General features: G+C 35.7%; 1 long non-coding RNA gene across 1 annotated transcript in view; it reads left to right on the forward strand.

Moving 5' to 3' along the window:
- LOC149553001 (uncharacterized) overlaps positions 1-21967 on the forward strand; it is a 30153-nt gene extending 8186 nt beyond the window's left edge. The window contains exon 2 of the long non-coding RNA XR_016353386.1: positions 21521-21967. This is a non-coding gene — a long non-coding RNA (uncharacterized LOC149553001). The remainder of the gene's footprint in view (positions 1-21520) is intronic.
- The last annotated feature ends 3147 nt before the right edge of the window (positions 21968-25114 follow it).

The raw sequence follows: 25114 nt of genomic DNA on the forward strand, positions 1-25114 counted from the left end.
TCTTTGACTAATCTGATGTTGGAGGGCAATCTACGATTCAATAGCCACAATTATAACCACTGGAAGCAGTGCATGTTAACCATCTTCGTGTATTGTCGTTTGGATGAGCTTGTTCTATGCACAAAGACTCGTTCGACCTCTGACCAAGTAGAATAGGACAAGTTTGATGATCGCAATCGAGAGGCTATTATGCTTCTTAAGCTCTTTGTTATCGATGATCAGCTACTGCAGATTCCTTCCGACAAGTTAGTTGCAGAAATCTGGAAATATTTGAAGGAGTTGCATGAAACATCTGACAAGAGTTGGGCATTCTTTCTGAAAAAATCAGCTGTTCTCCATTATGATGGATGAATGTATGTCCTTGCAAGAGCATCTGAAAAAGATTAAGGACATCCGCGATCAGCTCGAAGCTATTGGTCGGAAAATGGAGGAAGAGGATATGGTAGTCATCACTCTGAAAGTCTACCATCGTCCTATGAGGACTTCATAGAAACACTTAACATTACGTCAACTAATGTTGATCTAAAGTTTCCAGAATTATGCACCAAACTTCCCAGCAAGATCGTTGGAAACAATAGTTTGGTAGCAGTGCTTCTACAGCCTCCTCAGAGTAGGCATTTGTTGCAAAATCCTTTCAACAGAACATCGGCAACCATCAGTCTTCTCAGCCTTTCTAGCATCAACCTTTTGCTCAATCCCTGGATGGCTCTACGAAGCAAAATGTACAGTGTAATTACTGTCACAAGTTTGGCCAAATGAAGTTCGAGTGCTGGAAACGTTTGGCTGCCGAAGCAAGGCAAAATGATTCCCAGCCAACAACACAAGTTGTCAAGCTTCCTGATCAAGGCGAAGCTGCATTTTTCACCTTCTAAATCTATTTCTGGTTTTTTTTTGGGTTTGTTGATTTTCTCCTTAAAAATCATTTCATGTTGTTTGTAATACGCAAGGTTGCGTGAGATTCTGGGTTTTATCGTTTTTTCCACAAAAATGAAGTTTTGTAATTGCAATATATGTTCTGAGTCATAGCACTCTTCGGGCAAAGCTTCTTAGTTTCAACATTCTGTAGATCCAGGGAGGGTCTCAATTATCCTAGAATGTGAACATCCGTGCGTTGACCATTAAGAGAGGGTATTAAGATAGTATCTTTAATATCTTTATTAAGATATTATCTCCTTAGTTAAATACTTTCTATAATGGTCAACTACTTGTCTGTAGTCCGTCTTTCAGTCTAGATAGGAATGTTTCCTATCTTGTCTCTTTTGTCTTCAGTCCAGATAGGAATGTTTCCTATCCTGTCTTCAGTTTTGTTTCTAATTTCGTCTTCAGTCTACGTTGTTTCTTTTAGAAACAACGTCCTTGTAATTCTTTATAAGGAACACATTTGTTCCTCTGTAAATCAATCATTCGGAAATCCATTAATCTGCCAATTCTCGAATTTTGTAACACTCCTCTCATTTTTATAAGTCTTCAAAACTGCATTTGGAACACACCAATAACAATGGCAATGTTAGTACATTTGCAGGAAAGCGATCCATAAAACATTAACATGGTATTAGAGCCAGACTGCAATTGTATAAAATAAAAAGAGAATGACCAAGAAGAAGGAAATCAGATCTCAGCCAAATGTCTCTACTGTAGCAGATCAAGTTGCCAATGTTTGGTGAGCGATGGGGAATGAAAGATCAAGAACCAATGGTGACTACTGACCAAGGAAACTTTATGCAAGTTATAGTAAACAACAAAGGAAGAAAAGGAACAAAGTAGACCAAGTCAGACACATATTGAAGATTCAAATTTTATACATTATGGATGTGCAATTCTAAAGGCATTAGTAATATATTGCATTAAGAAAGGCAATTCGCATGCAATGCTGAAGAAATATCTTTGAACTTACTGAAGTGCAAAAGAAAAGCATATGAATCTGCACTAGTGTTATGATAAGAAGTCAGTTCTTAAATTAATGTTTAATCAGTGCATTATGCTTGTCGCGAAGACACATTAGGCGAACATTTCCTTATTTATAGACCATGTTTCTCACTGCAATACTATCTCGAGCCAAGCCATACTATCTCTGATGTACAGAAAATGGTCAGCTGTCATGGAGAGATCCTTAATGTTATGGGAAACTATGCACATAAAGGCTGTCAGATAGAATGAAGAGGAAGAGATTTAATAAGGGTTTCATTTGAGCTACACAGCCAACGACATAGAAGATAAGAGAATAAGTAAGAACGAATACTTAATTTAGAGAGATAATATCTAATTTATATATTGTGTGGCAGCTAAGAAAAAACAGTCACTTTTCAAATAAAATGAATACATAATCTAGAGAGATAATATCTAATTTATATATTGTGTGGCGGCTAAGAAAAACCAGTCACTTTTCAAATATAAGTCTACTCGGGAAAGGAGCATAGTATTTAAGAATCATCAATACATATTACCACTAGATGAAATAAAATATTGAAAACATACTAATTTTTTCACACTTGCATTTTGCTAGACATGTTCTACCTGAGCTTTTAATAATTACAGTAATTTTTTTCACTGATTGTCTGGCCCAAATATACTTCTGCTTGCTACTAAAGATCATACATGAAACTACATCATACTCACTATCAAAGATGGTCCCTCATCCTATTTGTTATTCGCTGCCAAAAGACTGTGTTGCAGAAATACTTCTAGTGCATTCCTTTTTATTCCCGATTTCCACTTAGCCTCTTGTATTAACCCTATTAATTATCAGCTCCTCAATGGCATAACCATCAACAGCAAGTGTAAACTACCTATGCTTCATGTCTAGAAATTTGGTAGATTTATAAAGAGAAAAGAGAGCATTGGAAGATACTGAATGCTTGAATCTTGCAATCACATAATCTAATTCACAACACTCAAAAGCTATCTGATGATGAAAAAACACCAAGAATGGTTTGAAAATTTCTGTACTTACCCTATTATGGTATCCTGCTGCAAATTCATTTGCCCGAGGAAGTCGAGCACACTTTGTTTCCAGTCTTTTCCAGTCTGACTCTCTAAATTCAGCTCTATCATTTGAATGCTTTCTTTATCAGCAATACATAGATTTCATCCACATATCCCAGATCTTCATCATGTATTTGGCTAGGTGCTAGCAGAATAAAGTAGAGGAAGAGTCAAGATAATGGGTTAAGATAACGAGAGATTAATACGGGAAGAACTGAGAGATTAATCATGGAAGGGAAAGTATTGCTCATGTGAGGAGACCTTGTTTGGTGAAACCGGTCATTCCACCTTTGACGTAGACCTCATTCCTCTCCAGTTTGATCTTTACTGATATAAAACGATAACACTCAAACCCTTTCGTCTACAAAATACAATGTATATGACTGATCGTCATGGAGATTTGATCAAAGAGAGGATGAAATGGTCAATGTAGAAGAATAACATGCAACAATAATTAATATACGAGAAATGAAGGCGATATAACCTCAAGTTGTCATGAATAAGAACTACACTCATTCAGGCTTACATCTCATGTGGGTACCACGAAGTGGGTTTGAGTGATCATTGAACAACGAAAAGGGTGGTCAAACTATGAATTACATGGCCACCCAAAATAAGCAAATAAAGCAAAGAGCGAATCAAAGGTTTGATAATTTAACAAAAGGGAAGCGTTGCTGCTTGATTTAATATTATATTCTGATGGGTGTGTATTATTTCTATCTAGAGCTAATAATAGGTTGCCATCCAAAGATATCTTTGCTGAAGGGAAAAGGTGTCGACATGGAATGAGAAGAGTGCTCTTGAGTGATTGTCCTTATGAAAAAATTGTGAAAAGGACTAACTCCTGTTATGAGATGGGAAATATATGATCCGATTAACAATGTTTCACCACAGGGATGGAAACAATTATGTCCATTCAAATATACACTAGGATCACGAATGGATTACATGCTCATTGTCAAAGCAAATTGAAAGAAATGTTTTCACTCTAAAATGGAATGAGTGGGAATTTTACATTGTGGTGGGGAATGATCATAACAAATGTTCCATTCCCACTTGGACCATCTTTGGAAAGGAGATGTTCCATTCTCATCTGTCTATGGATACTCGTATGTAGGTAAGCATTCTTATTTACTCATTGTAGTCTCTCTCTTAATTATAATTCTAGACATACTGTAAGAGTTATTTGTCTTGATCTAATTCTTTATGTCTAGGATGTTCTTGCAGGAAAAGAAGGTTGGTACTGTTGGTAAATAGATTGTTCTTTTGATTTAACTCTTAAACGCCCAAATTTGTGAACGACATTTGGTTAGAACAGTTGGAAAGTTGTTTTAAATGACTAACTTTCCTCTGAATTCTTAGGCACAACTCCCTATTGCATAGTGATTTGCAATGAATTATGTTTGTTTCTAAATCCAAAATGGGGTGTGTTCATAACTCGAGAACAGAAAAGGAAAACCAAGCTAGGCCTAAATAGGAACTTAGGCAAGAGTTGCTATTTTAGGATTAACTAAGCCTATGAATTCACACATCTTATGAACCCACAAGGCATAATGATTCGATGATGCATGCTAACTAAAACTAAATTGATACCAGTAGGAAACTAACCACAGAGACAGAAAGACTAACTTGAAAGAAAACACAAAAGAGATTTCTCTTGAACCTATGATAACAATACTATTATCTTTGGTTTGTTGCTTAGAAACAGGGGAGTGAAACTCTGTTCATTCCTTGATTAAAATCAGACGAAAGAGAAAACGCAAAACTAACATTAAACATAATGGAACAAAAAATAATTGACATAAAATACCATTCAATTGTCTTTGCAACATCAAGTATTTCACACCAAAAATTAGCCGACCTTTTATTAATCTTTCAATCTAGTACATATAGGATTCTAAGATGACCATTACAAGAGGAACTTAAATCGGTTCATCTCCTCCGAAATGACAAATGGCAAGTAGCCAATTTGTCCATTACAATCATTACATCAAAATATGAAAGGGGTGAAAATATGAATCACTTCGCCTTCTTTCCCTTTTTTGATTTTTCCCATTAAGCCTTGGCGGCAATAATGATTGGAATCAATTCCTCATGCTTATGAACATGTACACTAGTGTATCTTAAGAGCCATTTGGAATGCTCTCTCGCTAAATCTTTGACAACATTTAATCGATCTTTTATTTCCTCCATGGCTACGGGTGCACACCCGCCAAGTTTTTGGAGCTCAAAAATTCTGTTCTGGTGACCGGAAGATATCCCTGTCAAACTATCTATGTAACTGGAGAAGTTCGTTTGCATGACGGCTACTCCAATGATTCCCTTCCCTTGAACAATAGTCTGTGAGTCTGTATGTAGACCTCTTAGGAGTTCATAGTCTCAATCTTGATCCTTTTTCACTTTAGCTTTTGTTTCCTTAAGTCCATCCTCTGCTGCCATGATCATCGCAGACTTGAATTGCATGCTTTGGAGCCACTCAAATAAAGGTTCATCTCCTTTAAGCAAGATCTTTGCTTCCACAGCCTCCTTAGCTTTCATATGGATAATCATCTTCAGTAAAGAGACACAATCTTCACTCTTAGCTTTCTCTGTTGCCAGGGTGGCTCTATTTGCTGAAATGTTGTCCTTCTCTGTTTCGAGCCTCAGTATTGCATTGCCAGTCTGCTCTATAATGTCGAGTCCTTCTAACTTGAGTTTCTCGCTCCACTCTATAACTATTTGCTCGAAGTGTTTATCTTCTTGGAGCTGAGAGATGAGTGCTTGGACATCGGTAGTAGTAGGATCACTAGTGATTGACATTCCAGAGATGCTTGCCAACGGGGTAACGAACTGCTTGTTGAAGTCGTTAAGTTCATGGTTTTTCGCCTTCATTCTAACCTTTGATAATTTAAGGATTTCAAGCTGTCCCTCTATTACCTCATTTGTTGATTTCCATAAGCCAACCTTGGTGTCATGTCTGACCTCCCCGAGATCCACAGAATGTAGGGCAAAATCATTTGTAGACATATCTTCGATTCTTCCTTCTTTAGTGGGCTTTGCAATTTCCATTGTTAGATGCCCTGTTTTAGGATCTTGTTCGAGAACGGACAAAGTCTTCTGCTTGTTGACTTTGCTTAGTGCTGATCTAGAGTGGATAGCCAGAGATAAAGAGCTCCTTCATCTCTCCTCTTTCTTTTTCTGTCCAAGGTGTCCTCAAGCCATGAATCTATGCTGATCACCTTGGAAGCAGTCCCAAGAGCATCTATGCTAAACATCTTTCTCTTGACCGAGGTGAGTGTTTTTGTGGCCGAAGAGAAAGGATTCTTCGGGGCCTGTAAAACAAGCTTTGAAGAATCCGAGCCCTTTTCTGCCTTTGAAGTCTTCTTCGTTGCCTCATTAGATTCAGTCAAGTCACTCTCACTGCTCCCTCCATCTCCAAGATCTACTACTTGCACTTGGGGACTACTTGGAAGGAGTAGTGCAACACTTACATATGGGATTGGACTGCTATGAGGCGAGATGATAAGAGTGATTGCACCTTCTTTTAATTCCTCCGCCTCTGATGGAGTTCCGATCACTAGAAGGGAGCTGTCCTAACAAGTCTTAGTTAAGGGAATACTTTTGTTGGGAGGTTGATCACCTCCATCTGATGGTTGTACTAGCCCTTGGATAATGGCCAAGGTTGCACCTGATGTGCCACCCTGGGAGGAGGAAGCTGCTGCAACTGTTGGGGAAGCTTGAGCGGTTGTGCTTTTGCTTTGACTCCTTCTAGTTGTGGTCCATTTGACCCATTTCCCGGTCCTGTTATAGATTCGAGCCAACATTATATCTAGCTCTTCCTTAGAATCTTCACAAGGCTCTGAACTTAGTGGAGTGCCTCTTAGCTTAGTCAGGTAAGTATTGTTATACATGTTCTGAGCATCATCCTCCACTCCTTCCACATCAATATTGACTTTGTACATTTTCACCTAATCAACTGTTAGTCTGGCGAAAGCACAATCAGAACTCTCAAACTCATTCTTGCAATTGGCCCAATAGTCCTCAATGGTGGTAATGTGCTTGATAACACTTCCAATTTGCAAAACATCCCATGCGTACCCATTCGGGTCGAAGATGGGCCTCAATACTTTGTACATTTCCAATTTATATTTCATTTCAAACACCCTCAACATGTTCCTGGCATCCAAATGGGTGTCACAGCTGAAAGCCCCTACCTTCATGGGGAATTCGTACCCTTTCTTTTTCAGGCTCCCACTCAACATGTTCACTTGAATAGCTTGCTACAAGATCTCGATCAGCACGATCATATCATTGGGATATCTTGGTAGCTTTAAGGGGAAACCATTGAAAGCTAAAAGACGCAAAAAAAGAAAAGGATGAGAATTAGATGAAATAACTCCCAAATTGGCTGATGGTTGCTATGGCTTCAGGATTGAATCTCCTTTTTGGACATCTCTGTAGCTCCCTACAAATCCTCATAGTGAATGCATCATTAACTTTACATATTTTGCATAGCTATTTTCCAACTATAAGCATGGGTAAAACTCATAAGATTTCACATCATTAGGAAAATTTTCCACTCTTGGGAGGCCTGGCCACAGTTGTAAGGAAGCTAACATATAGATGAGGAAAGAGGACATATAGAATGTATTGTAAAACTTTGCGGCACGGAGAGCATTGGACAAAATTTCGCTTACCTCATGAGCCCAATCAATATATTGGGTGTCAGAGCAGATGACTTGCACTAAAAAGAAATATTGCTCAATGAAATTCAAAGCCTCTACCTCACCTTTCAATCTATGCAAAAGGACCAAGATATCAATAATCCCTGGTTTGAGGTTGGTTCTAAACAAGGTCTTAGGGACCTTACTCTTGGCACTCCATGGTTTTTGGAACCATGTTTGCATGATTTCTTTCCTCCACATCATCTTTTTCGCGGAGAACTCAGAAACGACTCCTTCGAAGGTCAAGTTTGAGAATTCCTCTCATTTTGGTACTCGTAGGCAATTCACCACAATTTGCCTGTCAATTGAAATCAACACTATGTTATCCGGTAGTATAATTTGCCTTGTCTTTGGGTTGTAACGATGTATACATTCATAGATCAATTCTGGGGCCTGAATTGCAACCGGAAAACCAGCTACCTCGACCAACCCACATTCTCGAAGCCTCTCAGTGATGGGATGAATTTGCTCAAAATTCACTCTTTTTTGAAAATTCTCCATGTCGTAGGAACGGAGAGAGGTATCTGTGAAATTTTGCAATTGGGATTTGATTCCGTTCAACCCGTCAAAAGCCGCAAATTTGGTTGCCATTGTTTTGAGAATGAGTTTTGAATTAAGAAAGTAAAAAGAATAGCTAATGCAACAGATACTGGCTTTTTGAAAAAGTTATGCACATTAACAGAATTGCAGTTCAAAGAAAGAGTGGTAGTTTGTTCAACTGTTCATGTTTCCATATATATGAGAGCCTCGATTCATCCATTGATCTTCAGAATTCCTGCCACACGAATGAATTGAAGAAGAGATCCATTGAAACAGTAAATGCGGGGGTTTAATGGATATCTAGGGGTCTTTTCATTGTTTTGTTGGCTCAACGGTAACTTCTATCTTCCCACAACTTACTTTCCCGTTTTCCTTTTAAGTTTCGGGAAGTTACAAATAGAGTACTCCATGGGAGAATTTCTGCTAAGTTGAATTTCATTAACTCTTTTCTGCAATGGTTAGATTCTTTCTATTATAATTCTAAGACATTTTATGCACAAATTGCGGATCCAATTTGATTACTGGGTTGATTTTCTTTAAAATTCATGAAATTGTTTTCATGGGTTAAAAACTTGCCAAGGAGAAGACAATTTTTGTTTGTCCGCCAATGCTTCCTTTCTTAATTGAACTTTTGACCATTATCCTTTGGGATCGGAAATGCCTAAGTGAGGTGTGAAGATTCTGTAGGAGCCCACTTATCATTTCTTTCCCCTCTAAACTGTCTTTTCGAAAAACTAACTACATGGGTTAAAAAATCGCCGAGGAGAAGTTTGTTCTGAGTTTTCTAGCGGGACGATTATGAGTGTTGTGACGAATCTTAAACATTTTCTAAGGTCATAGTTGCAAAGGGAACACGGATTCGCCATAGGGTACCTTGCTATTTTCGTGTTTTTGATCCATGTGTATCATTTGGTGCCTTTTGCGGGAAATCATCTTCATGGGTTGCAAACTCGCCACAAGCTTCTGTTTCTATTGTAAAAGTGATAGGCTGAAAGCGGACATAACTTGTAATTGATCATTGCATGAGTAACATTAATCTCCACCGGACTAGGTACTAACCTACCCATAAGATCACTTCAATAAAAAGAAAAACTACCTGGGTATGAAATGGGGAGAAGGGAAAAAGGAGAAATCCGATGGAGATTCGTTCCACCTAAGAGGGATTAGACCTAGAGTCAAGGATTAGACCTAGACTCAATCACCACTAAGAACTCACTCATCTCACTATAACACAGGCATTCACTTTTGCTAATCGGTTAGAGGATGAAAAGTGGGGCAATAGGTACCTTACACATGCCATTGAATATTGTGTAGACTCAATCTTATGACAGTAGTTCCAAAAGAAGCTATGATCTAGAATTCATTACTCATCTAAAGTTTATGCGAAATAAAGTGGGCCATTTGATGTGAATATTCCCGATGATTGAGATTATGAGTATTCTTTCATTAAGAGGGTGTGTGACAATTCTTTAAAGGCAACGTAGGAGCTCTGAAGATTGATACTTAGAGGGGGTCTAAACTACATGTGTGTGACTACATGAATTTAATGGGCTTAACCTTGTGTACATCATGAGGAAATAACAACTTATCGCTAGAAAGTTAGAAGTTTGATATTAGATTCAGAGGGAGTTCGACAGGTATCCTAAGACGAAGAGAGCTCTAAGAGAGTAACTAGAGGATCTGACTTCCCAGGATTGTTGTTTTTAGAGGGAGAATGGGGGAGAATTTTGAAGTGTGATCTCTTCTCTATAAGGGAAAAATTTGAAGTGAAATTCCTTGTAATGTATTCTTCTCTGTGAGAGAGAATTTGAGGTGAAACCTTGTTCCACCCTCTAACTTGGTTCATGGTGGTTACTATTTTGAATATGTGGATTATGTCATGAAAGGTGATGATTTTTCATTGATATATACATTTGGAAGGTAGCTATTGTAAGGTGAAGATCTTATCAATAGCTTGACTTGTTGTTATGACAAACTTCATTAATTTGTTGTCTTGGAGTGCTGGAAGTCATGATGACAAACGTATCATGAACATACTTCATTAAGTTGTTGTCGTGGGGTGTTGGAAACCATGATACTCGTCATGATAGAGATCATGACATTTTGATTTCTTGTTATCTAATAGACTGCATTAAGTTGTTGCGGATTGCCAGAAATTAGATAACTCATATCCTACTAGGATATAACATATTCTTTTGGTAGGCATTAAGGATTTGATGCCAGTGACATACCAGAAGAATATAAGAATGATGAATATCATATGATTAATATTTCTTGTTGAATCATACTTCGGACTATATTGAAACATAACATCTAAGTTGATGGATATATGTTGATGTCCTTTAGATATGTTGTTCCAAGAATATCATATTGACATGATATCTCTTTATATACTTGAGAGCATAATGTGTTCTATAAAAATCCTCCCTAGCTAAGAGGGAGTGTTAAGCTTGTAGCTTTAGTCGGATTGATTCTATCATGAGATATATTGTTGATAGTAAATCATCATTTATTCAAATATACTTATATATATTATATTATATTATAATAATATATGGTTATTTATATTATTGTTAATATATTATCTTTATTATCTAATGATGATTAACAGTAGATACATGTCTTAGAATTGTTGTTCTAGAAATACTATAAGAGTTATTTGTCTTGATCTTTTCTTTTATGTCTAAGGATGTTCTTGCAAGAAAAGAAGGTTGGTACCTTACACATGCCACCGAATATTGTGTAGACTAAATCTTATGACAGTAATTACAAAAGAAGCTATGATCTAGAATTCATTACTCATCTAAAGTTTATGCGAGATAAAGTGAGCCATTTGATGTGAATATCTTTGATGATTGAGCTTATGAATTTTCTTCCATTAAGAGGATGTTTGACAATTCTTCAAAGGCAACGTAGGAGCTCTGAATATTGATACTCAGAGGGAGTCTAAAATACATGTGTGTGATTGCATGATTTTGATGGGCCTAACCTTGTGTACATCATGAGGAAATAACAATTTATCACCAGAAAGTTGGAAGTTTGATATCAGATTCAGAGGGATTTTGATAGGCATCCTAGAGCTCTAAGGGAGTAACTAGAGGACCTGACTTCCCAGGATCATTGTTCAGAGGGAGAATTAGGGAGAATTTTTAAGTGTGATCTCTTCTCTATAAGGGAAAAGTTCTAACTGAAATTCCTTGTAATGTATTCTTCTCAGTGAGAGAATTTGAGGTGAACGCCTTATTCTACCCTCTGACTTGGTTCATGGTGGTTGGTGGTTACTATTTTGCATATGTGATTATGTCATGAAAGGTGACGATCTTATCAATAGCTTGATGTGTTGTCATGACAAACTTCATAATTAATGGAGTGCTGGAAGTCATGATGACGAATGTATCATGATCAAACTTTATTAAGTTGTTGTCCTGGAGTGTTGGAGACCATGATACTTGTCATGATAGAGATCATGGCATTGTGATTTCTTGTTATCTGATAGAGTACATTAAAGTTGTTGTCCCAGAGTGCTGGAAATTAGATAACTCATATCCTACTAGGATATAACATTCTTTTGGTGCAGGCCCTCTTGGGCTTCAGCTGTTGGTGATTTTCTGGGCTCTCTGCTATGAGATGGTTGGTGGTTGGTGGTTACATGGCCTCTTTATGGTGTTGTTCGGTTGGCTTGCTGTTTCTATTAAGGTGGACCCCTTTTCTATTGAGGTGAGAAGGGAGACTGCAGTTGGCGCTTGGAACAACAGCCAGGTTATTGTTGTGTACAAGAAGATCTTTGTCAGGCGTGTCGTCTCCAAAGGTTTTTTTGAGCGTTCTGTTGTGGGCAGCTGCTAGTGTGCTGTTGGTTTCCTCAGTTTTATCTATAATGATAGTATCTTTTAGTTTATTTCCTCCTTGTGACCAGGTGATTGCTGGAAGTTTTCAAGGGCTCACTTTGGTCCCTCATTTGTGTTTTTGGTTAAAGCTTGGAGCTTTTGAGGGGGCTTGTCCCATTATGATCTTTGAGAATGTTGACAATGTTTGGAGGCTTGGTCGCGTCCAGACATTTGTTTTTGACAGAGGTAGATCTGAGTATTGTTTGATCTAGTCTTGAGGTACTAGTCACTGTTAATGCGCTGATTAATGTGCCGTTAATGTGTTGTTAATGCATTGTTTAACTGTGTCTAGTATTGACCCTCTAGGCCTATTCTCTTATTGTTCAATGGGCCAGCACCCTCTTGCTGCTGCTTTAATCAAAAACATATTCTTTTGGTAGGCATGAAAGATTTGATGCCAGTGCACATATCAAAAGAATATAAGTATGATGAATATCATATGATTAATATTTCTTGTTGAATCATGCTTAGGACTATATTGAAAGAGAGCATCTAAGTTGATGGATATATGTTGATGTCCTTTAAATATGTCATTCGAGGAATATCATACTGAGATGATATCTCTTCATATACTTGAGAGCATTATGTGTTCTATAAAATCCTCCCTAGCTAAGAGGGAGTGCTAAGTTTGTAGCTTCAGTTGGATTGATTCGATCATGAGATACATTGTTGATGGTAAATCATCATTTAGACAAATATATATATATATATATATATTATAATGATAATATACGGCTATTTATATTATTGTTAATATATTATTATTATTATCTAATGATGATTAACTGTAGAGACATGTCTCTTCATGCAACATGTCTGATAATATATTATTATTGTTCTCTAATGATGATTAAATGTAGAGACATGTCTCCTCTCATATTTATAAGTTTTCAAATTTGCATTTGGACCACACCAATAACAATGTCAATGTTAGTACATTTGCAGAAAAATGATCCATAAAACATTAACAGACAGGACAGTCCACCCTTCGCAAGATTGTTTGTCCTTGTAATATCCCCTCTAGTAATGAAATTTAATATTAAATCACAATAGAATTGAAAAAATAAAAAAAAATATTAATAAAATATTTCAATATCAAAATTTTAGTATATTAATTGAGCAGGAGATCATTATCAGCACTGCCTAAGAAAGCAAAGGCTAACTAATAAGAGTTGACCAAGGAAACCTGCATCCATAATTAACATTATCCAAGGGATGTCAATATCAAGTAAACTAATAGTAATTTGCACGGGCAGTTTATATGAATTGATAATCTAGCCAGATGAGATATACAGAATGGCGAACAAATACATCAATGTAACAATGAAAGATTGACCAACTTTGTTAATACTGTTAGGCATCTGGCTTAATCTGTGTTTTAGCGCTTTGACCCCTAACTTATTCATGAGACCATTCTAAGTGAACGTTATCAATTACAGAAAGAAAACAATTATTATAAATTGACCAAACTAGCTTATTTTAGCAGTGATTAATAGAAGAATTTAGTGTAAGTCAGGGTTCATAGACAATGGCAATATTGAAGATTGAGAATAGTGACTATGGTCCTTGAGAAGGTGTCAATGTAAGGGATTAAAGAGTGATTGCTTAACAAATGATTAAGACGGAAGGCTAATGCCATTCTGAAGTCCATATTACAAAAGTTTAGGGCCTGCGATTGCTAATGAAAGGTGAGGAATATGAAGAGACATAAGCCATGTCTTAAATGCTGCTACCTTTCAGAAGGGTAAAGTATATAATGAATATCAAACCTACTTTCTGAACCTATAGAAGGAAAATTATTACTTATATTTGGTATTCAGAGAAAAATACATATCAATGAGTGCTCATTAAAACAGACTTCATATCATATTGAATGGCTGGCAAGTATTGTATAACAGCATAGTAATATGCTGTAATTTATCTATAAATCAAAGTTGAATTGCAGAATATTATCTGTGCAGCCTATATTAGGATTAGAGATCCTTATTTATTCCCATATATTTGTGTGAGTACATGATATTTGTATAGTAATCATCATACTGAAATTATGTATCAGTTACATATGTGTGTGTAGTAAGACAATAAATGTGTAAAGATCTATATAAATAGTATGTATATTAAGTAATAACAATAAAAATAAGACTAGAATAAACAGAACCTATCACTCTTTGATTAAGAAGGGGAGACTAAAGTGTTACCAAAGAGGGGCTTGCATAAATTCAAGCAATGGATCTTTTTCCCAAGATGGGGTTGGGGTCAGCGCTCGGCAAGTCTTGATGGATATGTATTTGGACCTGTAAACTTTTAAGGGAATTCATTGCAAAGTTTGTATCTAGGCAACTTGGATAATCCCTACACCTTACATCCTTAAGCCAAATAGTAATATGATTGGATATACAGGAATTGATGTACTCGTTTATGAATTATTTTGTTCTTAGGACATATAATGTTAACTTTGAATCAAATATGTAATAATTATGTCCAACCTTACCAGGGGACATTACAATCCTCAAGCAAATTTTAAGCATGGATGAATAAGTTGATGCAGTAAGGAAATGAATTGATCTTCACAACTTCTTTCTTTTTATTATATTCTATCACACAGTTCACTCCACTGCACTAGTACAAAATTATTGTAAGTTACAAATTTGAACCAAGCTATATATATATATATATAGCTTGGTTCAAATTTGTATCTTTGATCAAGACACAATCAACATAACCAAGTATTGGAAATTGGTAAGATGAGTAAGACAAGTTTTCACTCATCTTCCTAGAGAAGGAACAAGCCATCTTGGTATCAATCATATTTGTAGGAAACTGATGTGGTTGTAACTAATGGGTACCTCTTGAGTCAAAGCAAGGGTGAATTTTTCACATATTAAGATGAGGATTAGAAGCATGATGCACATTTGTAGTGTTAAATGCTCTTTGCTAGAAAGGTTTAGAGATAGTTTTAAGTACCGTCTTTCTATGTTTCACAACCTTGCTTCGTGAATTTGTGAAAAGTAACTGGTCAGGTTTAACTCTTTGCCTTGGGATAGCCAAGTTGTGCGTGTGAATTGCTAATTTCTTTGCAGGATTCAAGATTATTTTCAGAAGATTATTTTAGATCTACTTCAGCATTTGAATCAATTTCAAAGCTGGGACATCCACAAATCCATTTTATTTATGGACCTATGTTAGGGATTACAATATTTTGTTTCCGACCTCAGCATAAAATCAAGGTCACCAACAAGTCTATTTCTTTTGTTGGACCTATATAGGGTTTGTTGATTCAGACCACAGAATTTATATAAGTAATTGATCATTTGGTCAATACCTGTGATTGCTTTACTTGCCTGTCAGCATTTCAATCAAATTTCAAAGCTGGGACATCTACAAATCCATCTTATATATGGATCTATGTTAGGGATTACAATTTTTTGTTTCAGATCTCGGCATAAAATCAAGGTCACCAACATATAGGGTTTGTTGATTCAGATCACAGAATTTATATAAGTAATTGATTATTCATTCAATACCTGTGATTGCTTTACTTGCCCATCACTTATTATTCATCTTTACATTTCTCTGTTCTTCTTCTAAGTTCTTTGATTGATCTGTTCAGTTATGATAGATTTGCATTGCTGTTTTAGAACAGATTGAATGCAATGCAGCTTAGCAATAATGTTGCATATATGTAGGTTTTGAGCCAGAGAGCTAAAAATATTGAATTTCTGCAGATGTGAGTGCATGCAACTTTTAGTATCAAAGTTTTTAGTATTTACGATATTTGAAAGCTCATTGGACCATAGTAAAATGAGCTCCCTCGATCTGCTTGGCGTCACATTTACCATGTTTACTCTTCTCTTGATAGGATAGGTTCAACCTGGAAAATTATAATAATAGTATATATTATTTTTAAATGTTACAATATATATTAAATGTGTTCATCTTAAGTTTAAAACCAATTTTCACACTTGAAATTTCTTTTTCTCGTGTTGTCTTTCTCTTTTGAAGCCAGTTTCTGTTATACTTTTGATGTTTGTGCTTTACCTTGTTGGAAAATGGCTATTAGGGTATTCATAACAGATATTCACATGTGGATGCCTTGTGTAAATCGAATCCCTCACAACTATCACAAGGCAGCTGAAATCTCCAACATTGTGCTTGTAATATTCCTCAGCTTTTGTGCTTTTCAGATGGTCTCCAGCTTCAGCGCTTAGTTCTTAAACAGGCTGGTTAACATGACTTTTGTCTACTATAGGAAGTTGATCAATACCAATTATATTAGAAATGGCTATAAACATTCTTCAACATTGATTTCCATTTGAAGAGTGTCTCTTCCAAGTACTTATAATGATGGGATTGAGATTGACCCATCCTTACTGATGGGTCTCCTTGAGTTTCTTGTCTGCATCATCATCTTAATAGGTTAATAACAATGTAGCTCTAAGTAGTGTTAATTGGACCTGGATGCAAATATTAAACACCCTTATCTGTGCACTGAAATAGTTCCCTGGCTTGAGGTTGATGACTATGCTTTTTGGATTTGCTATGAGTCTACTTAGATTAAATCAAGGGTTTTTTGGGCTCTTAGTTGGGATTTGACACATAATTCATCATCACGTAAGGATGTCTGCATTGTTGTATGTTGTTCATGCCTAATGTATAAGCTTCATCCCTTTAGGTTTTGATTAACGATGTAGTCCTAACTCTAACAAACATAGCTGTGCTTTTGTTTCTTTTGTACAGATCTTAACCTCTTATGCTATTATTAAATTGTTCCACCCAAGTCTTGCTTATTTCAATTAAAGCTCTTTTTGCAATCTTGTGTGTTGTTGTTTTAGTTTTGTGGTATGGGGCATTCTTTGTATTTAAACCCGGCAACATAATTATTATAAGGATATTGAAACACGCCTCTATGTTCTTTAAATCAGTCTTCTATAAGAACTTATTGTGATTGTCAAACAATTATTGATCTTTTGAGGGTATTTTTAGTCTATTCTATCAATTTTCAGAAAAGTGCCATCTTACGCTTTGAATTGTCCCTTTGACTTGCAGGATCAAAACTCTGATACTGCTTGTAATGTCCCTTTCTTGGATCAGCTTTCACTTCACCCTAAATTCACAGATCAAAACAAAATAAAGAGCATGATATATTTAGAGTTACAATCCCTACTTAAGAATAAGATGAGATAAGTCTGTTTAGGAACACCACAAACCAAGTTAGACAATAATGTAGATACAACTCATGTAATACATCCAATTTTAGGCTAATATATAAATTTATATAACAAAGCTAAATGATTTGGTAAGAGTTCAACAACCATGGCAAGGGTTGTGAGGAAGACAGGATGAGGTGCCCCAAATATCCTCTATCCTAGGTCCAAAAGCAGGACCTTGTCTTCTTTGCACTCATGGTCAATCATTCTTATGAGGTGGTGTACCTACCGAGACCTGTATGCCATTCATGTCAATCTCTTTACCTGTTATGATAGAGGATCCCCTCTAGTTCACTTCAACAATTGATCAGTATTGGGTTTGTAGGGGAGACCGCATTAGAATGCCTATAAAATGACCCTCAACCCTAGGTCCAAGTGTAGAACCTTGTTCTCTTTGGCCTCATGGTCCTTAATCTTTTTTATGAGGAGGTATACCTAGTGAGAGATCTTCTGTCATTCTCCTCCTAGCACTTCCTTCTTTCCCTCAACATGTTTGATTATTTCAGAAATTCATATTGCATAGTATTTTGATTTGAGCATTCATCGAGTGCATACAACTTGGCATTAGTATATATATTCACATCTATATAGTCTTAGTTACCCAGTTCTCCCCCCAGCCCTTCAAACCAGGCGTATTTTGTACTGGTCCTTGGTTCTGGTCCTGGTTCCCTTTGGGTTCCACTTGGGTTCGAACCTAGGCAAGTTGGTTCCTCCAGGTCGAACCTAGGTAGAACCATGGTCAAACCAGGGCAGACTCAGGCATTCCAAGTGCAAACCAGGTATAGTTCCACTCAGATACATTCTATAATTTAGCACAGAAAATTACAGAATTTGAATAAAGATCTTTAACGTTATTAAACAAAATTTGCTTAAGTTTAGATATTTATTACTTCAAATTGAACTAGCACTCAATATATCTTCCAATGAAATTTTTATATCCAATTGCAGATGATGACCCCTGTCCGATTAATTGGAAGCTTTGTATTGTGGTAAATTATATTTTAAACATTAAACATTAAACATCATCTTCAATAGGTGAAGGGAGTTGCAAGCTACTTAATAATACTTTTGAAGTAGGATGTTAATTACAAACTAACAAGTTTTGTGTACGATGAAAAAGTAATAAGGATTCAACAACTTAGAAAGCAGAAAGTCATTAGTGCAGCTGATTCCATTGAAATTGACTCTATTTGTGAATCAACTAATGCCTTCGATGATGAGAAGAAGAAGATGAAGATTTAGATAATCCATTAGATGATCAAAACTTAGCAGAAAGTTCTAATTGTTGAAATTCAAAACAATGATACTTGGACTCGATATGATTTTAATATTTTGGTGCTGATAATAGATATGATGTTATAATTACAAGTTTATAGTGTTTTTGTTATTTTTATGATACTATGTGGCATTCTAATCTTAGTTCATTCTTCTTGGTTGCATACATATGTATGTATGTGTGTGTATATATATATAATTTTTACTTGTTCTTGTACTAATGAACCCATAAGAACCCAAACCGGATATATATAATTTTTACTTGTTTTTGTACTAATGAACCCATAAGAACCCAAACCGGTGATTTTTTTGTGGTGAATCATTGCCAATTGGCTATTCTGTCTCTTTAGGAAATTATAATTTGGTGAATAAAACCTACATATGGGGTCAACCATGTCGTCGAGATATTAAATAATTTGGGTCCAAATCTCAGGTTAGTCGCTCATCAGTTTACACAATTGGTCTCAAATTGCGGTCCAATCACCAATGTAATCTACATTTAGGACACAATTATTTTAAAATTTTTGCCAGCCTTTCCCTAATGTTTTTTTATTGGACAATGTTATTTTGCCTTTAGAATAATTTCCCTGGGGTTGAGCATCGCCTACCATTTTACCGATGCATGTCACCAACTACCCTCGTTTAGCCAACTATTTTATATTTTGGGCTTTGGGACACCTGTCCTAATTTGGGAAGAATTAGACTTTATGTTATAACATTTAAAATTAGGCTCGAATATGTGTACATATATAATTTTTACTTGTTTTTGTGCTAACAAACCCAAAAGAACCCAAACCGGTGATTTTTTTAGTGGCGAATCTTCGCCAATTGGCGATTCTGTCTCTTCAGGAAATTGTAATTTGGTGAATAAAACTTACATATGGGGTCAACCATGTTGTCGATATATTAAATTATTTGGGTCCAAATTCCAAGTTAGTCGCTCATTAGTTTACACATAATTGGTCCCAAATCGCGGTCCAATTGCCAATGTAATCTACATTTAGGACAGTTATTTTAAAAATTTTGCCAGCATTTCCCTAATGTTTTCTTATTGGACAATGTTATTTTGCCCTTAGAATAATTTCCCTGGGGTTGAGCATCGCCTACCATTTTACCGACACGTGTTACCAACTACCCTCGTTTAGCCAACTGTTTTATATTTTGGGCTTTGGGACACATGTCCTAATTTAGGAAGAATTAGACTTTATGTTATAACATTTAAAATTAGGCCCGAAATAGAGCTGAGGCTATTGATCTATCTTACATTGATAGTCCAGATCAATTCCTTTCACCATAAAAATGATAACATGAAAAGTGATGATGACCAAGTTGGCAATGAAAAATGAGACATTATTAATTGAATCTTAATGGATATGTGGGTGATGGACCACCTATGACTGTAAATTCAGCAAATAATTAAATAATCTCTCTGTAGCAACCGATAGATTAGCCAACTATATTAATAGTTTGCGCTATATGAAACAATCAATTCGCCTCTTACATCACTGTGTTTTGCTTCTCTTGCTCTTCATCCTGATGATGGATCATGTAGTGTGATTCGGAACGTCGATGGTAAAAATCTTAACACAATTGAATCCAGAAACATATTACAATATAATAGATTGTGGAAATTTGTTCTCTTTAATTCAACAAAAAAAGTCTCATACATTTATTTGCACACCAAAAATAAATAAATTCACCACAATTATTATTAAATTTTGATATGGAAAGGAAAATTTCGGCAATAGAAAAGAATTTTCTCCCTTGCCTCGAACAAAAAAACAGTCCTCAATTAGAAATTATTGTTGAGTTTACCAGCATTTAACTTTGTTGTTTTTTTCTACAAAGAGGTTTCTTAAAGTTATCCCTGACCCAAACCGCATTTGAAAATTTTGTCATACCAGCGAACCAGTTCTTCAAACCCGAAATCGAACTGGTAATGTAGCTATATATAATCAACATAATTACATAAGTATAATTACTTCTTCATGCACGATAAATTTAAAAGGTTATCACATAAATTGCTCTGTGGTGTATCTGATTGGTTCTGCCGCCTATTTGATGCCTTTCTTGGGTGAGTTGTTCTCCCCTTTTATATCCCCATTTGGAGGGAGTTGTCTCTCTTCATGATACCCCTTACCCTAGGGAAGGCTTGCACCTTTCCAAAGCTGGGCATCCTCATAACAAATCCCAGTCAGCTTATTTAAAGAGATTTGAATATTGTGTATAATTTTCCCGTAGTCTAGTTTGACCAGTCCATCAAAACATGATTTAGTGGCTCTTAATTTGTGTTCTTTTTTATTACTTATCATCAACATTAATTGTCTTTATTTTGGGTTGGCCCCTTGATTTACTTAGTTATTTAAGGCTGTATCCAGGGTCTATGGAAATGCAATGTATTTATTACATCTTACAGCAATTAAAAAAAGGCAGAATCATTATTAACGCCTAAAACATTGATCTTAATTAAGTAATGAACAGAAAGCTTTGACCAGGTTCTATGATGGGGTATGGCATAGAACCTTCTCATGGACTTAACTGTTGAAATGGCTTGGTTAATCTTTGATCCTTTCTCAAATGATTTTCTGATGACTGAATCGACAGACGATATACAGTTGAGCTGTAATTTTGTTTCCTTTATTCCTTCACCTGGTCGTAGAATTATGTCAGAAACTTGGTGTCTGTATCTGATGTTATACTTTTGGATTTTCCATTACCTTTATTGCAGAGTAGGAAATGTGTTGATTTAGAAATCCTATTGACAACATCATACATGGAATGAAACTGTAACAAAGATGCTTGATGGAAGAGATCAAAGACATGACGAGTATTTATGAATGAAATGCAATGTTAATGAGAAATAATTTTTTTTCTCTTATATGCTATTTTATTATCTTGAGCTGATCTTATCCATTGTGTATAATCTCAGTGATCATCCTGGAATTACCTGTCATCAAGCTTGTTCAGACAATACCATTATACAATTTTAAGCCAGATGTAATATTTAATAAATTTTAAGTCAAAACGTAAACTATCCAGCCAACAAAGATGCAACATGTGTTCTTTTATGTTTCCAAAGCATTTATGTCCTTTAGCCTTTGCATATGGTGCTATCATCACACAAAAGTAATGGTAAAATGCAGGTCACATTTAGCTTATTGCATTAGCCTCAAATTCAAAACAGAAGAATGTCAGTTTTGTTAAAAGCCTTGATTTTGGACAAACTCCAATCTCAGTATTTGGATTGAAGTATCTTGGTTCTGTTCTAGTTTAAATCTTCACTTACTTAGACTTCTGAAGGTAAAGAGCCGAAATTATAAAGTTTTCAAGCTTCAGCCAGCTACCTATACAAAACTGCCGGTCAGTTTTGAAATCACCGATGGAGTCTGGCTGTCTCCCCTCATGCTCCACTCCATAAATGAGACAGTATATGGTATCTACTACCTTTGTGGGTAAGTGACATCATTATTTCTTTGAAGGGTATGTGATATTTATTGCAAGGGTGTCTATCTTACACAAGTTGTGTAAGCCTTTGCAGTATAATACTTTTGCACACGGTTTTGCTTGATGGTAATTGAGAGTAGTTTGATGCTGTCATCTGCGCCTTTAAGAAAATTTGTAGTGTCAATGCAAGTGTAGAACTATTTTCTGATCTAGTTGAGACATTTTCTAATTATTTTTTTGATGTAGTTGAGCTTCTTAATTATTTTTGGTGTATAATCATGATTCAAAGATTGAGGACATGGTTTATCAAGGAACCCAAATTTATTCCCTAATTTCAGAATTTCCTCTGTAGACGTACAAGTTGCAATGTCTGTTCCATCCTCCTTGCATAAGATTGAGTAGGAAAAACCAAAACCTGTTTAGGCATCACACATGGGTGCACACAGATCTTTGAATCGAATCCAGTACGCATCTTTTCTATTCAATTTATAGCTATTTTGAACAATAGATTTAGTGCCAGTATAATTGCTATAAGCCTAGCACAAGATTGACTGTACAGTATAATTGAGCTTGTAGTACTATAAAACAAGTACTCTGATTATTAACATTTGAGTACATATAATTCAGATCTTCAAATCATTTTGTAATAATTGTTTCAACATGAATACTAGTATAAATCCAACAAGAGGGTCATCTCATGGTAAGAGATGCCTGGATGAACCTATTATTGTTCAATTGTCTGTTTCTTTGAAAAGGGAAAAAGTTGTTAACGGTAAAGATATTCTATCTAATACAGTTGTGGACAAGGTAGCATCTTGTGGAGATCCTAACACTCGGTTTACTAGAAGGGATTTGTTTGCATATTTCTATAGAAATAGTAATGCTCATATTTCGGTGAACAATGCATGGAGATTAGATTTGGGAAGGCTTGTCCAAAATATTTTTGTCAATGTATACCCAATTACAGTTGTGACACAAAGCTATAATCCAAATAGTAGGTCTATCTCAATAGAGAATGGTGTTTTGTTTGCTAGGTTCAATAGCTAATCGATTTGTGAGACATTTAATCTAAACTATAATTCCCATGTGCCTATTGATTCCCTATCTCTATAGAGGCAATATGATATGGACAAATGTATCTTCAAGGTTAAATGGATTCCATTTCATAGAAAGTTAAAGAATAACGGGAAGCCTATTGCATTATGGGAAATTGATGTTGAGCCCTTTGGTTATGAAATTTTTGAGGATTACTTCTTATACATATAATTTACACTTTGTCAAGTGTTGGGGTTCAATGTACAGTCTAAGATGCTTGTGCACCTTATGATGTTGGTCACCAAAATCCAACATACATACATCAACACAGTCTTTGACTTTGCTTCCTTCATTTCTCATGGTATTCATGAAATCCTAGTTGATATTCAAAAGGGTAGCCCCATTGTTCGATTTAGGTGGTATTCATTATTGTGCCACATTTTTCTATATGGTATATGCAAGGTTTGTCCTTTTCCTTAGGGCCATGAGCTAAACTTGAAAAATAAAGATGAACAAGATTTTAGGTTTCCTATTCAAGAATGGATGCACTTATGAGACATGCACTATGTAAACTCTACTTATGTCATGTTTGAGGAACACTTTATCAATGTTCTCCAAAATTTGGGGCAACTAATGAAGTGGAGGTTATTAGACAAGTTGAGGAGATTCTTGAGGCCTCTTGAGCTAGATCCCATCCTAGCAATTAACCACATTTGGGGAGACCGGTTTCTCTACCTAGAGTACACTATCATCAGAGTTTACGGTGCACTAGTTAAACCCCATATGTTGCCTATATATGTTCCAGATAGGATTGCTTTCTTACAAATCATTTGGCAATTGAATGAGTGTGACAAGCTTGTTTAAAGAAACACAAATTTAAAGAATGGACACTTTTCCCAAAAACAATTTTTTTTTGTGATTATGAGATATCTTGAAAAGGAGGATTGGAGTTGTCATATTCCAACTTACTTCCATACAAGATAAATTTTGCAAAATTCAGATATTGTGATCTAGAAAAAGCTATTAATGGAATCAAGACCAGGTTTTGATTGGTGGCCTTAGATCGTGATTCTGATAATTTTGAGGGCTTAATTATAAATGCTTCTTCTGATTTTGAAGTTTAAGTTAGGATACAGATGGTAGAAGAAAACATGAAAAGGATTGACTCAACATACAAAGTGGTACATACTGAAATTGATTAACAAATTGTAGAAGACTAGATGTAAGAGATGATGTTAGATCATTGGCATGCTCTATATTTGTCTTATGCTATAAGTTTGTGCAGTCCTTAGAGTTCAAGAACTTCATCTTATATAGAAAAAGGGATAAATTTTCCAATATGCACAAAGAAAGGTTGGGATCAGGGATTTAGGCACACAACAATATTGATACATTTATAGCTAAAGTTTTACAGGAGGTTAATTATTTCATATCAAAGATGACCCTTGAGGAGGCAAGGCAATTTGTAAGGAATAGTGGCCGTCTATTACTCAAAGGATGGGACCTTTCTTTTGCAATTGTATTGGATACCATAAGAAGGGAATATGTAGATGTTTTAGCCATACCAACTGAAGAACAAGCTCAAGAATTGCATTTTGGGTACTATAATAGTCCTTAGTATCAAGCGTAGGGAGTGTTGTCGATATTTCATGACGAGGACATTCATAAAGCCTAGATTAAGATGGTAGGAGATCCTATTGGTGACTTGACTGCTATGCAAGTGAGGCCTATTTGTATATGTGCAATGTTCTTAACAAAAGAGATAGTGAATTCTCACACAAATATTACGATTCCTAGAAGAGATGAGTAATTCAAGACTTAAAAATGAAAAATTGCAATAGGAGTATAATAAGTTGGTGTCACTCCTACCTTGTCCATATCCTAATTCAACTTCTTCTAGTGCATCTTCTCATCAACTAGTGTTAGATGATTAAAGTTCACTTTAGGAGATAAAGGCACTCAAGGATAAAGTAGCAAGGTTGCAAAATGAGCATGCGAGGAAAAAAGTGGCTGAGAAGATTTTAAATAATGTTGCAGATAAGAG

The sequence above is a fragment of the Cupressus sempervirens genome, chromosome 6 (assembly GCF_028749045.1).
Source record: "Cupressus sempervirens isolate cs-2001-9-10 chromosome 6, ASM2874904v1, whole genome shotgun sequence".
In the NCBI taxonomy this organism is placed as follows: domain Eukaryota; kingdom Viridiplantae; phylum Streptophyta; class Pinopsida; order Cupressales; family Cupressaceae; genus Cupressus; species Cupressus sempervirens.